The sequence below is a fragment of the Vicia villosa genome, linkage group LG3, assembly GCF_029867415.1.
Source record: "Vicia villosa cultivar HV-30 ecotype Madison, WI linkage group LG3, Vvil1.0, whole genome shotgun sequence".
In the NCBI taxonomy this organism is placed as follows: domain Eukaryota; kingdom Viridiplantae; phylum Streptophyta; class Magnoliopsida; order Fabales; family Fabaceae; genus Vicia; species Vicia villosa.
Window position 1 is genome coordinate 142,426,391 of NC_081182.1, and position 16,465 is coordinate 142,442,855.

Sequence of the window (16,465 nt, forward strand, 5' to 3'; positions counted from 1 at the left end):
CGCTGGACCTTTGAACCTGTCTGTACCATGTTACCATGTTTGTGTTGCCATGTTTACAGTACCATGTTTGTGTTACCATGTTCGCTTTACCATGTTTGAATATGTGGCATCCATGCATCCATGCATTCATACATCCATAAAAAATAAAAAAAAAATCTTTTTCCATAAAAACATGATTTTTTCCAAACAATTAGAGAATTTTCTTTGCAAACATTATAGGATTAGGTTATGGAGTGGGTAAAAAGGCATACCAAGAGGTACGGTTTCAAAGAGCCTAATGTGGAAAGACTGAAAGAGTTAGCGTCTTTTGTACAAGATCCTTCTGATTTTAGGAAAAGCCATGGAAAGCTTTTGCCTATCTTGAACACTCATGTTGATGAAGGACTTCTCAAAACTCTGGTTCAGTTTTATGATCCCGTCTACTGGTGTTTTACCTTTCCAGACTATCAGTTGGTACCAACCTTGGAAGAATATGCCAATCTTTTGGGTATTCCTGTGTCTGACAAAATACCTTTCAATGGTTTGGAAGCCATTCCTAAGTCACCAGTCATTGCAACAGGTATCCACTTGAAGAAATCTGAAATAGAGAGTAATTGGACTACCAAAGGAAACCTTCCAGGTTTGCCTTCACAGTTTCTAATAAAGAGAGCCTTTGATTTCATCGAGACTGGTAGCATGATAGCTTTTGAAGCTGTACTAGCCTTGCTCATTTATGGGTTGGTTCTGTTTCCCAATATCGACGACTTTGTTGATATCAATGCCATAAAGGTCTTTTTGAATGGAAATCCCGTTCCGACTCTGCTTGGTGACATGTATTTCTCTGTCCATCATAGGAATCACCAAGGTGGTGGAATTATTGTATGTTGTGCACCTCTGTTGTTTAAATGGATTGTTTCACACTTACCTAAGTCTCCCATTTTCACGGAAAACCGGGAAGGTTTACGTTGGTCTCAAAGACTTATGTCTCTTACTAATAATGATATTCAGTGGTATACCTTGGCTCGCTGCGGTACAGAAACCATTGAAAGTTGTGGAGAATTCGCCAACGTACCCCTCATTGGTACACAAGGAGGAATTAACTACAATCCGGTCCTAGCCCGACGACAACTCGGATATGCAAATTCAACTAAACCCATTGGCCCTACAGTGGAAAGCTACTTCTATCAGGAAGGAAATGATCCTCAAGGGTTGAAGACAAAAATGGTGAAAGCCTGGTACGACATCCGATGGAAAGAAAAAGGTGAGATAAAGAACTGTATTGCTACGAACGCCTATACCTGTTGGGTGAAGAAAAGAGCAAGGGAGTTTCAAATGCCTTATGATTATGAAAAACCATGTTCCCTGTGGTACCTCAACGACCCAACATTCCTGCTATGGAGGAATACCAAGACACTCTGACCAAGATGAGGATAGAAAAAGACGCTTGGGAAGAAAAATTTCGAAAAACTGATGTGGAAAACAGAAAGTTGAAGAAACAAGTGAAAGAACATGAAGAAACTCTCTATTATCAGGATGGATGGCTCATGAACAAAGATGAGAAGATCCGTCGAAAAGATGCCGCAATCAGAAGATACATCAAAGAAAGCAAGAAAAAGCTTGAAGGCTCAACAAGCAACGCTCCAACTCCTGACAATTGGAAGAATGTGGTTGACAAGCTGAGAGCTGAAAAGGCCGAGTTGAAAGCTTACTATGGGAAAGAAATCATGAAGCTCAAGCTGCACAATGCATTTGGTTCTTCGTCTGATGAAGATGTTTAGGATTTGTTTAGATTTTCATGTATCATTTGATTCTGTAAGGAGCTACGCTCCAATGTTGTAACATTTCCCATTATTTCAATAAAAGAATTGTTTGTGTTCAAATATTTGCAAAGAAAATAATCTTTAAAATGTTTGGAAAAATCATAAATTTTCTCTTTGCATTCATCATTCTGCATATCGAGTCTGTTGTATAGAGTCTCATCTTTTGGATCTTTCTCCATTAGATCGTCAAGCTGTCGCGTCTCAAAGTTTCTCGACCGCGCTCGCAATCAGATCACAGATACAATACTCGTTCAAGCAGAAGAAGAGTAATGGAACACTCTGAACAAGAGAATATTGAGCTTCGTGGTACAGTGACCATCCTTCAGGAAAAGTTGGAAAATCTCACTACTCTGGTTGACTCCTTGATGGCCGCACAGAATCAGCCGCCGCCACCCAACAGTCAAGCAACGGTAACATCTGAAGTCACTACTCCAGTTTCTACAGTTGCATTCGGTATTCCATCTTTCTCCATGCCAGAAGGTTGGGGCCCGCCTTTCAGCTTTGGTACAGGTTTCCGCCATAATTTCTCTGGGGTTCAAACAGCTACAACTGAAGCGCCTGCTGCGCAAGGTTCGGCGTTTATTCAGCATTCAGGGGTAACTTTTTCCCAAATCACTATGGCACTTTCTCAACCCACTATGACAGTTCCGACCCCTACGGTTCACACTGTTCCTTATGATGGCAATGAGATTTATCATAATCAAGGTGATAGCACAAATCAGCGTAATCTTGTGGGAGATCTCCAAGAGCAGTTTAACAAGATGCAGTTGGAAGTCAAAGCTATCCGTGGGAAAGATTTGTTTGGAAAGAATGCCCAGGAGCTATGTTTGGTTCCCAGTGTACAAATACCGGCTAAGTTCAAGGTCCCTGACTTTGAGAAGTACAAAGGTAGTTCTTGTCCACAAATTCATCTTGTGATGTATGCCAGAAAGATGTCTACTTATGCAGATAATCATCAGTTGCTTATCCATTACTTTCAAGACAGTTTGACTGGTGCCGCACTGAAGTGGTACACAGGTTTGGATAGCACCAATATTCGAACTTTCAACGATCTAGGTGAGGCCTTTGTCCGACAATACAAATACAACTCGGATATGGCTCCAGACAGAGATCAGCTTCGGTCCATGGCTCAGAAAGATCATGAAGCTTTCAAAGAGTATGCCCAACGATGGAGAGAAACTGCTGCTCAGATTAATCCACCGTTAAAAGAGAAAGAGATGACAAAGATCTTCTTGAATACTCTCAGTCCGTTTTATTATGAACGCATGATTGCTAGTGCTCCAAGTGATTTCACCGAAATGGTAAACATGGGGATGCGTCTAGAAGAAGGAGTCCGAACCGGACGTCTAACTAAAGAAGGTGGATCTTCAAGCGGAACCAAAAAGTTCGGAAGTGGTTTCCCAAAGAAGAAAGAACAAAGTGTTGACATGGTATCCCAAGGGAGGCCAAGAGGAAATGTCAGTCGTCAACGACAGGTTGCTGCTATCACACCAGTCGTTAATACAGCGCCAAATCCGGGATTTACCCCGCAGTATCAACAACAGCCTCGACAACAGGCTCAACAACTTAACAACAATCAGAATCGTGTGCAAAGAGCTCCACAGTTTGATCCGATTCCAATGACCTATACAGAATTGTACCCTGCTTTGATTGAAAAAGGTCTCGTTCAAACTAGAGCACCACCACCAGTACCTGAGAGACTCCCATGGTGGTACAAAGCAGAGGTCTCATGCCCTTATCATCAAGGAGCACCTGGCCATGATCTTGAGCATTGCATAGCTTTGAAATATGAAGTTCAGAGGTTGGTTAGATCTAATCTTCTCTCTTTCAGAAATTTGAACCCTAATGTGCAAGCAAATCCGCTGCCCAATCATGGAGGGCATGTTGTAAACATGGTATATGGATGTCCTGGCCAATACCGAGTCTATAATATCAACTTCTCAAGAGCAGATTTGGTACAAATGCACGCTACTCTTTGTCGGGGGCAGAATTTTCGCCAGCATCAATACGGTTCCTGTAGAATATGTTGTGTGGATCCTCACGGGTGTTCAATTGTGAGAAGAGATCTCCAAGTTTTGCTAGATAATGGTACTATTGAGATCTACAGAAATAGGGATGAAAATGAAGTTAACATGATAGGATGTTATCCGCATGAGCTTTTAGTCTCATATATCAACTCGGAAATGCCTACAGTTAACGTCATCGTTCCTCATTTCAACATGCCTGAGCGCATGGAAGTTACTTACAACAAGCCGAAGGTTCCAATTGCTCCTTTGATCATTTGTCTACCTGGACCTGTTCCTTATGACTCTGACAAGGTAGTTCCATACAACTACAATGCAACAATGATAAAGGATGGACAAGAAGTTCCTTTACCAACTCTCTCCTCTGTCGAAAACATCGCTGATGTGAGTCGAGTAACAAGAAGTGGACGTATGTATACTCCACTACCTTCAAAGCAGCCTAGTACTCCTATAACTGGGCAAAATCCTGTTAATACACCAGTGGGGAATCCTATGGAAACTCCTGTCAGTAATACAAACACTGATGTTGGTCAATCCAGTGGAACCAATGTGAATCCTGATTTTGATGAAATTTTGAAGCTTATCAAAAGAAGTGAATATAAGATTGTGGATCAGCTTATGCAGACTCCTTCAAAAATCTCAATACTTTCATTGCTGTTAAACTCAGAAGCCCACAGGGAAGCCCTGATGAAGGTCTTGGATCAGGCTTTTGTAGATCATGATGTGACTGTTGATCACTTTGATGGGATAATAGCCAACATAACAGCTTGTAACAATTTAAGCTTCTGTGATGAAGAACTCCCCGAGGAGGGTAAAAATCACAATCTTGCTTTGCACATTTCTATGAACTGTCAGTCAGACTCTTTGTCCAATGTGTTGGTAGACACCGGATCTTCCTTGAATGTGATGCCAAAGACGACTCTTGCTCGCTTGTCTTACCAAGGGATTCCTATGAAATTCAGTGGTGTAGTAGTCAAAGCATTTGATGGATCGCGAAAATCTGTTATCGGCGAAGTCAACCTTCCCATGACAATTGGTCCACATACATTTCAAATCACTTTCCAGGTCATGGACATTCAAGCTGCTTATAGCTGTCTGTTAGGGCGACCATGGATCCATGAAGCAGGGGCAGTAACTTCGACGCTCCATCAAAAGCTAAAATTTGTAACAAATGGAAAATTGGTAACAATAAGTGGAGAACAAGCCTTAATGGTGAGTCATTTATCCAATTTCTCTTTCATCAGTGCTGATGATGTGGAAGGAACTCAGTTCCAAGGTCTCTCTTTAGAAGACGAATCTTCCAAAAAGAAAGCATCAATCTCTTCTTACAAAGAGGCGGTGAAAGTAGTGAAAGATGGAACTACCACTGGCTGGGGGCAAGTTGTTATCCCTACCAAGAATGAAACCAGAGCAGGTCTCGGATGTTCACCAACATTCTCAAACTGCACCAAGAAGGATGAAACCCTTCGTCCGATCAAAGAAACTTTCATTAGTGGAGGATTCCTTAACCCAATTCCTCAAGAGGTTAATGTCCTTATCGAAGAATGCATCGAAGAAGGTCTACCTGATCCTGAAGAAGAATGGAAATGTTATCTCAATGACTCGGGATACATATCTCAGGAAGAACCCTATCCTCCTTCAGAGAAAACAAGTGCTAAAGAAATTCCGCCTATTCCTGCAGAGATCTGGGACACCTTGGGACAACCAAGTGGCAAATTTGATTATATGGTGAAATACACTGCACCTGAAAGTTCAAAGATTGCGATTGAAGACATCCAACCAACTGGATGGGGAGATTCCTTCGAATATAATAGTCAACCAGAAGAGGCTTATCAGCCCTGTCAATTTCCTCAGCAGCTTGAAATTACTGAAGGTTTCAGCTTCAATGCATCTGCCAAGGTTTATAATCCTGAAGATGGTTATTATCACATAAATGCCATTTTTGAAGATGAAGGGGAAGATGGCCCCGCAGTTGACTCAGAAAGTGTCGTTGACAATGAGTCTCTTCATCCTGAAGACTGGGAAGAACACCCTGAAAATTTTGAAGATTGTGACTCGTCTTATGCTCTTCAAAAAGTAGAAGAAGACCGTTTCAACTCTACAAAGAACAAGGTTGACAAACCAGGACCTTCAAATCCTGCTCGACCAGCGGTCAATGTCATTACTGAAGATAATTCTGGGGAGAATTTTCCTGAATACATAATGCACAGAGGAGTTCGTTGCTACTGGAAGGCTGTTGACGTTCCGAATGTTGTTCGCCGCTCAAAGTAATCACCTCGTTGTTATTTTGACCTCCTGCCTTGCCCAAAGCAGAGAGATGTTTTATAGGGCTTTGCTTTTAAATATTCCGCCCAAATAACTTTGTGTATAGGGCTTTGTTTTAAAAGTTTCCCTCTTTGTCCTGCCCAAGGCAAATGAGTTTGTGTTTAGGGCTTTGTTTCAAAAATGAATCATAAATAAAGTGTCATTTTGAATTCCCTACATTATATGTTTTATTTTTGCTTTTTCTGGAAATGGTAATCCTAAAAAACCAAGAAAAAAAAAAAAAAAAACTTTCCAAAAAAAATCTGCATACACTCCTGCATTCATAAATTTTCTGAAATAAATATAAATCACATGTGCAGATTTACTATTGATAAACCCATTGAATGCAATAACCCTATGCCCTCTCCCAACTTTGAGTTTCCTGTGTTCGAAGCCGAAGAAGAGGAAGAAGAGGAGATCCCGGACGAGATCTCTCGATTACTTAAGCACGAGGAAAGAGCCATTCTGCCTCACAAAGAGCCTTTAGAAAAGATCAACTTGGGTTCTGAAGAAGACAAAAAAGAAGTGACCATTGGATCGCTGCTTGATACTGATATCAAGAGTAAGTTGACAGACCTTCTCAAAGAATATGTTGACGTGTTTGCCTGGTCCTACCAAGACATGCCTGGGTTGGATACCAATATTGTTCAGCATTACTTGCCATTGAAGCCAGAATGTCCGCCAGTTAAGCAGAAATTACGAAGGACTCACCCTGATATGGCTAACAAGATCAAAGCGGAAGTTCAAAAACAGCTCGACGCAGGTTCTCTAGTCACCTCAGAGTATCCTCAATGGTTGGCTAACATAGTGCCAGTTCCGAAGAAAGATGGTAAAGTTAGAATGTGTGTTGACTACCGTGACTTGAACAAGGCCAGTCCAAAAGATGACTTTCCACTACCACATATCGACATGCTGGTCGATAACACCGCTAAGTTCAACGTCTTTTCCTTCATGGACGGGTTCTCCAGTTATAATCAGATCAAGATGGCTCCTGAAGACATGGAGAAGACATCTTTCATCACCCCATGGGGTACCTTTTGCTACAAAGTAATGCCGTTTGGATTGAAGAATGCAGGCGCAACTTACCAAAGGGCAATGACTACTCTCTTTCATGACATGATGCATAAAGAAATTGAAGTTTATGTGGACGACATGATAGCCAAGTCCAGCACAGAAGAAGAACATATCGAATACCTTTTGAAGTTGTTTCAACGGTTAAGGAAATATCAGCTTCGCTTGAATCCTAACAAATGTACTTTTAGGGTTAGATCTGGAAAACTCTTGGGTTTCATTGTCAGCCAAAGAGGTATCGAAGTAGATCCCGACAAAGTCAGAGCTATTCAAGAGATGCCTGCACCAAAAACAGAAAAGCAAGTAAGAGGATTTCTCGGACGATTGAACTATATCTCCAGATTTATCTCTCAAATGACTGCTACTTGTGGGCCAATTTTCAAGCTTCTCCGCAAAGATCAAGGGGTTGTATGGACTGAAGATTGCCAGAAAGCGTTTGACAGTATCAAAGAGTACCTGTTAGAACCACCAATATTGATTCCTCCAGTTGAAGGAAGACCATTAATCATGTACCTTACTGTGTTAGAAGAATCCATGGGTTGTATGCTTGGACAGCAAGATGAAACCGGTAAGAAGGAGCATGCCATCTATTACCTGAGTAAGAAATTCACAGATTGTGAGTCTCGTTACTCCATGCTCGAAAAAGCATGTTGTGCTTTGGCTTGGGCTTCAAAACGTCTCCGCCAATACATGATCAACAATACTACTTGGTTAATCTCCAAAATGGATCCGATCAAGTATGTCTTTGAAAAGCCTGCCTTAACAGGAAGGATTGCCCGATGGCAAATGCTGTTATCCGAATATGACATTGAATACCGTGCTCAAAAAGCGGTTAAAGGAAGCATTCTCGCCGATCATTTGGCGCATCAACCAATTAATGAATATCAATCTCTCAAGTTTGACTTTCCTGATGAAGATGTCTTGTACTTGAAGATGAAAGATTGTAACGAACCATTACCTGAAGAAGGTCCTGATCCTGGATCAAGATGGGGCCTAATTTTTGATGGAGCTGTTAACGCTTTTGGCAATGGAATTGGGGCAATTATCATCACTCCTAAGGGTACTCATATCCCATTCTCTGCCAGATTGCTATTTGATTGCACCAACAACATCGCAGAATATGAAGCTTGTATCATGGGTCTCGAAGAAGCCATTGACTTAAGGATCAAGATCCTCGACATATATGGAGATTCAGCCCTCGTGATCAACCACATCAAAGACAAATGGGAAACTTACCACCCTGGCTTGATTCCCTACAGAGATTATGCAAGACGTCTGTTGACTTTCTTCAACAAGGTTGAATTGCATCATATACCTCGAGATCAGAATCGAATGGCAGACGCCTTGGCTACTCTATCTTCCATGTTCAAAGTCAGTCACTGGAATGATGTGCCTAAAGTCAGAATCACGCGCCTTGAAAGGCCCGCCTATGTGTTTGCAACTGAAGCAGTCATCGATGATAAACCGTGGTTCCACGACATCAAACGCTTCCTTCAAACTCAAGAGTACCCACTTGGGGCATCAAACAAAGATAAGAAAACTCTAAGGAGACTTTCTGGCAGTTTCTTCCTGAACGGAGATGTGCTATACAAAAGAAACTTCGACATGGTTTTGCTCAGATGCGTGGACAGACACGAAGCAGACATGTTAATGCATGAAGTGCATGAAGGGTCCTTTGGAACTCATTCAAATGGGCATGCAATGTCCAAAAAGATCTTAAGAGCAGGATACTATTGGTTGACAATGGAATCTGACTGTTACAAACATGTGAAGAGATGTCACAAGTGCCAGATCTACGCAGATAAGATCCATGTGCCACCGACTCTACTCAACGTTCTATCATCTCCATGGCCTTTCTCCATGTGGGGTATCGATATGATTGGAATGATCGAACCGAAAGCTTCAAATGGTCATCGTTTCATCTTGGTAGCAATTGATTACTTCACCAAAAGGGTCGAAGCAGCATCTTACGCCAATGTTACAAGACAAGTGGTTGTGAGGTTTATCAAGAATAACATCATTTGCCGATATGGTGTTCCCAGTAAGATCATTACTGACAATGGTTCAAACTTGAACAACAAGATGATGAAAGAATTATGTGAGGAATTCAAGATTGAGCATCATAACTCTTCTCCTTACAGACCAAAAATGAACGGCGCCGTCGAAGCCGCCAACAAGAACATTAAGAAGATCGTCCAGAGAATGGTCGTCACTTACAAAGACTGGCATGAGATGCTGCCATTTGCTTTACACGGGTACCGTACTTCAGTGCGTACTTCAACAGGGGCAACTCCCTTTTCTCTAGTATACGGCATGGAAGCTGTGCTCCCCGTAGAAGTTGAAATCCCATCAATGAGAGTCCTCATGGAGACTAAGTTATCAGAGGCTGAATGGTGTCAAAGCAGATACGATCAGTTGAACTTAATCGAAGAAAAACGTATGAATGCTCTATGCCATGGACAATTATACCAAGCAAGGATGAAACAAGCTTTCAACAAAAAGGTTCGACCTCGTGAATTTCAAGAAGGCGACCTCGTGCTTAAAAAGATCTTGTCTTTTCAACCAGATTCTAGGGGCAAATGGTCTCCTAATTACGAAGGCCCGTATGTTGTCAAAAGAACATTTTCTGGCGGCGCCATGATTCTTGCAACCATGGATGGTGATGAACTCCCACATCCCGTGAAGGCTGACGCAGTCAAGAAATACTTTGTCTAAAAAAATACAAAAGAACAGCTCGGTAAGTCGAAAACCCGCAAAGGGCGACTTAGGCAAAAATGAGCGTCTCGGTGGATTGAAAACCCGAAAGGGCGGTCCAGGCAAAAATTAGAGACAATAAACAGAAAAAATTCATCCTGGTAGATTGAAAACCTGAAAAGGCAATCTAGGCAAAAATTAGGGATTCATGACAAAGTAACTGCATCAGTCCATACTTCGTCACCTGAGGAGTCTTTTTCATCAAAGGATCTTCGATCAAATCATCGCCAATCTGAAGCAACAAGCACAGTTGGAACTCAAAGTTGTTAGGGGGAATAGTGGTTATTGCTTTCAATGTAGCCTTTTCCGCATAATTACCATTTCCAACTTTTGTAAATACTCCGTGGAATCATGCCTTTAGCTGATTACCGTCCTATTAAATAAATTTGAGCCTTGTGCCCATTTGTTTGCAATCTTTAATTTCTTTCAGCTTGCAAAATGACGCTTTAATTGTGTTATTCACTTTTGAAACAAAAAAAGAAAAAAATAAGTTTTAAATGAATTTACTTCACTTTTCTTTTTCAAAATAAAAGCGAAATTTTCCTTTGAGTTGTGAACAACGGAAGGAACATCAGCAGTCGTCTCCACAGGATGAACAAAAGGATTCTCCCTGAAAAATTGTTGAGACAACGGTATTCTTGTCCCAGAAAAGAATTCTTGAAGCAATTATCCCTCGAGGTAAAGAAGCTCTTCTATCCCCAGTAAAGAAGCTCTTCTATCCCCAGTGAAGAAGCTCTTCTATCCCCAGTGAAGAAGGTCTTCTATCCCCAGTGACGAAGATTTTACATCTCCAGTGAGGAGGTTCTTCCATCTCAATAAGAAAAGATGCTTACCTTCCCCAGCGAAGTCTAAAGCACGCAGCATCATTCATCACCTGTGTTATCTACACCGTGTTGAAGAACATTTGCCAAGTATCTGGTTGTATTGTGACGTCGGTCCCTCTCCAGTATACTTCTTTGTCTGTCAGTATTGTCAGCATGCATGCTACATTCATGACATTCATCATTCATACATATTTGCATCATTTATGCATCATTGCATTTTTCAAATGTCTGCTTAAAATTACTTGTTTAGGATATATCTATCCTCAAAAAAAAAAAGAAAAAAAAGAAGAAAAAGAAACAAGTATGGGCGTGTCATCTCTCCAGTAGGCTGTCACCCATAAGCAGAAATAACATCCTTTCTTTCTCCAGTTCCCCACTGAGATCATTCCTCGTGGAAGAAGGTTGCTTTAGTTTCTCCTCTCAAAACAAAGGAGAAAATACCCATTCGAGTTCATTCCTCATGGGTACAAAGTCTTGTTTGACTGTCTCTTTCCAATTCATTCTTGGTTAGAACCTTGTCTTTACCAAAGATTCAAATTCCGATTCTCCAAATAGAGTCAAGAAAAAAATTGAACCATAAACAATCGCCTCGTCATCTGAGCAGTTTATGTTTCTTTCAAAAATTTCCTCTCAAGGAAATCAATCATGAAGATCATTTGACAAATCAGGGCTTTATTACTGTTCACAAGGCTGAACAACCAGTAATTTCCCAAGCAAAGTCTCCAGAATCATTTTATCACTTGGCTGATAATTGATCATGTCTTCAAAACCACTATCACAAGGCTGGTAGTCGGTAACCTTTTGTTCTGGTTATATTATTAAACATGTCTATCACCATGTTGATAGTCGGTAATATTAACCGAACCTTTGAAACTCTTTTTACCTTGTCAAGTCTATCACCATGCTGGTAGTCGGTAATCTAGTTTCATACCTCTCACCTTCGCATTATTAAACAAGTCTATCCCTGTGCTGATAGTCGGTAATGTCGATAGGTAAGCTTTTCTTACAAAGCTATCATTCCCCGGTGAAGCATACACTTGCTTTCCCGAAAAGACAAAACGGATTCTCTTCCTAAAACGGATTGAGACATCCTTCCCAATCTCTTTTCCCCAGTGGAGTCAGTTTTTGATATCCCCTCGGTAAAGACATCCTTGCATCATTCGCAATTTTGGTATCTTAGGTCCAAAATTCGCGTCTTCTGATATTTAAGTCTCTTCCACCCTATCAAAACGAAGATTTTTAATCTTCATGTCTCAGGTTGAAGAAACTTAAATAGGGGCATCTGTCATACCCCAATTTTTGACCTAAGATACCACCTCATATCATTGCATATGCATCATTTGCATCTCTAACAAATTGCATAGTTTGTGTTTGCTACTTGTGACTCAGCAGGGATTTAATCAAGAAATCACTCATCAGTACAAGCAACAATCAACTAGGGTTTTGTTCTCCCTTCATCTCAAATGAATCATCTTCATCAATAATCAACATTTGGTCCTCAGAGATTCATTTCAACAAGCTCAAAGGCTTTGAATCAACCAGATTAGGGTTTTGACTGAAGATAGCATACTCTTAACTTTTGCTCAGAATTTGACCTAATGGCTTGGGACATGACCTCAAGACCCCAAGTGCATCATTTTGACCTAATCCATTGGCTTAGAACATCTCCTACACAAGGATTGATCAACAGTGAAATTTCAAATCATCAGATTAGGGTTTTGAACTATCAGGGACTAAAATCAGGGATCACATTTGGGAAACCCTAAAAATCCCCAGGAAGTCAATCAAAGGTTTCAATCACCCTCAAATAATCCCTATGACAATATACAATGGAAATTGCATCTCAATTCAAGATCCACAGACGTCAATTTCATCAGGTCGACAATTAGGGTTTTTGACCTAATTCACTGAACAACTGACTTTTTAATCAGGACATGGTGCCACAACTCAAACCATGGCTCAATATCCTCTAATGCTTCAATATGATTCATTCATACCATTCATTTGGTGAGGGTAGCCTGTTTCATTTGAAATCTCCAGAAACGCGATTCGACTGAAAAAGTCAACTGTACAAGAACACCATTGACTTTTGAGGAATTTTGGTCAACCATGACTTTTGAAGTTTTGAATCATCAATATATGATATATGAAGTCATTTGATCAAGAAAAATCAAGAAAATCAATCAAAAATCAAAAAGTCAAAAGTTTGACTTTTCATACTTAGAAAAATTTCTAAGTGTTTTTCATGGTTTTTTCCAAACTTTGGAGGGGAATAACTCAAAATTTCACCTACAAACTGAAAAAAACTTCCAACATGAAAGTTGTAGATTTTGATCCAATAAACAACTTTGACACATATAATTTTTTTCCATAAGATCAACCATTTAAGAGATATGGAGCTTCAAAGTTGGTATCTTATGAAAATTGCACTTAAAACTTCATTTTCTTCAAAGTTCATGGAACTTTTTCACCCATTTCCTTAAGAGACTTGAGGAAACTTTCAACTAGGATTTTGAAGTGTGTAACATGAGCTTTCCAAAATGTCAAAGAGCATGAAAAAATATGGAGTGTAGCCATGGTTTTGAATTTTGACATTAGTGAACTTTTCACTTGAAATTTCAAGTCATTTTGCCAAAGTTATGAACCATTTTGCCAAATGATCCAAGTAATGATGCATAGATGCAATAATTGGAGATATTTTTCTGATTTGAGATCAGAATGGAAGAGGATAAGAAGCTAGAGTTTTAACCATGGTTTAGTCACTTTTAACCATGTGCATTAAATGTAAAGATTCCATTTTATCTTCAAATGCCAAATCACCAATTCTTGATCAACTTGCAAAGCTTTGTATTCAGAAACCTTGGCCTATAAATAGAGGTCCTTACCTCATTCAAATTCACACCAAAACCTCACAAAAGATAGGTTTCTCTCTTCTTTCTTGAATTACAAGTTTCATAAAGTTTCAAAGAGGAGAAAATGCAAGTTCCATCCCTTGCAAGTTCTGACCAAAGTGATGCTTCCCACAAACCATAAACATCACATATGATGTGTTTGAACCATCCATACACCCCAAAAACACCTAAAACTCAAAATCACTACCTCACTTTCCAAATATGCATAACATGAGACTTATCATGCCAAATTTTATTTAAGCTCATTTCTGATCAAGTTAATCATCCAAACACCATCCATGTACCATATATGAACTATCCCAATCATCATCCATGATCTGAAACATCAAAATCATCAAATTCGATCCTCACACCATAGCTCTGCAGATCGGGTGCCACAAACTGATCAAAAGGTTTTCAGTTCATTCCAAGACTTCAAACATGTTCCATAAGGTCCACTGAAGGTGTTCAGATCAAGAAACAACATCTGGAATCCCTCATTTGCAGAATTCGATTTCCAGTTTTGACATTTTTAAGGTAAGCTCTCTTGAACTTCAAACTCTATCATACATGCATCATAAATGAAAAACTGCCATACTATCTTGTTTCTGCACATGCATGGATCATTAACCCTCAATCAATTGCCAATTATCTTGCACAAACACGATTTCAGATTGAATTAGGGAATTAGGGTTCTTCGTGTTCATCAGAAAATTAATGATCTTAGAGTGAAAATAAATGAAATTAAATGATACCATCATGTTCCTTGTGGAAAATCGAGCAAGATAGGCTATTCACTTGATCAAAACAATCCAGTTTTCAGAATTTTCAAATTCAAATTAGGGTTGTGTTCTTGGCGCCATATTTTTGAAACTGAAATTTGGAAATCATCTCAAAATATATTTTAATTCGTTGCAAGTATTAACAGACCACGCGCGTGGTCCAGTTGGCTAAGTTTTTGGATAATAACCTCAAGGTCACGAGTTCAACACTCCTAGGGGCCAAACCATTTTTTTTACACTATTTTTTCTTCATTTTCTTTAACAACTTTAATTAATTATTTAACCAATGAAATTAATTCATTTTTCATTCATTTTTTACACACTTCTTGTTTAACACATATATTTTAAGAATATCAAAAAAAATCATCAAAAAATATTTATTTGATACATTTTTTAATAGTTTTAAAATGACTTGTTTTTAAGTAATTTTAATACTTTTAAATATTATATTTCATTTGATTTTCAAAGTTAATCACTTGTAAATATTTTTTGAAGCAAACCCTAATCATCTAAGTGTTAATTGAGGATAATCTTTTGTTTATCTTGATTAAATTGACTTCTTTCAAAATTCAAATCGTTTTAAAACGAGCAATCGCGTTTCTTTTAAAAAAAAAAACGATAAACCATTTCTTTTTGAAACTACTGATTAAATCTTTTTAATTGATCAATTGATTTTCAAAACGATGTGGGGCCTCTCGAATATTAGAGAGTGTAAGACCCACTCCTTTTTCCTTTTGTACAGTTTTTTTTTAAAACAATAAACTTCTTTCAAAACAAAAACTTTCAAACAGTTTTTCAAACGACGCATCTTTTAACAAATAATTAACCATGTTTCATAAAATATACCACGGGCCTCCACGTAGGTATAAGTCCCAAGCCCCTTTTGTACATACCCATTCCAGTACATGAAATTAGGTATTTCATTGTACGCCTTTTGTACATATCTCAATCAATCTGTTTTTAACTTTGAATAACAAACCAAAAATGAAGGTTTTCTTTAAATCTTCCCAAAAATACCATGGGCCTCCATGTAGGTATAAGTCCCAAGCCCTTTGTAAATACCTGTTTACATAGCTTTGAATAAACTCAAAGGACCTCTCCTCGAGTATAAGTCCCGAGCCCCCGTGTATTCAAATGGATCATGCTTACAGGTATATTTCCTTCATAAACTCCATTATATACACACACTTTGTCATATATGTATAACTGTTCATATTTGTTCATGTACTTGTTCATATTTGTTCGTATTTGTTCATACTTGTGATTGTGTTATATGTGTGCTTGTTCAACTTAGTACAACACTAGGTTCCCCATAGCCTCCTATTGGGCTTCATGCAAAGAATCTCCCTAGTTTAGGTTAGGACATAGAGTATGGTTTCCCGGTGAAATCGCTCTAAGAGCTCAAACCAACTATACCACGCCTCCCCTTGGGCTTTGTACAAACGAGTGACCCTCCCATAGCCTCCTCTTGGGCTTACAATGCAAGGACCCTCGATAGTCCCTCCCATAGCCTCCTCTTGGGCTTACAACGCAAGGACCCTCGGACAGCCTCCTCTTGGGCTTCGTACAAGGACCCACGGGCTTCTTATAAGCATCCCCAATATCCAAAACAAATACCCTAGGAGATTAGACATTTTTCATCTCTATGATAGGAGTATCTCATCTATATCATCACAAACAATCAAACAATCAATCAATCAATCAAACAAACTTTTTTGCCACAAGGCTGGCTAATCAATCAAACTGTTTTACCACCGTACTGGATGATTAATCAAAGTTTTTGTCACAAGGCTGACTTCATTGAAACTTTTGCCACAAGGATGGCTGATTAATCAAAGTTTTTGTCACAAGGCTGACTTCATTGAAACTTTTGCCACAAGGCTGGTTAAACAACAAAAACATCTTTATCATTCTAAGCACCCTAAGTGGCATGGCCCCGGGCTTATAATGAAAAGATTTTCAAACAAAAATCAAACAGATGTATGTGATGATATAGATTAGATACATCGAACATTT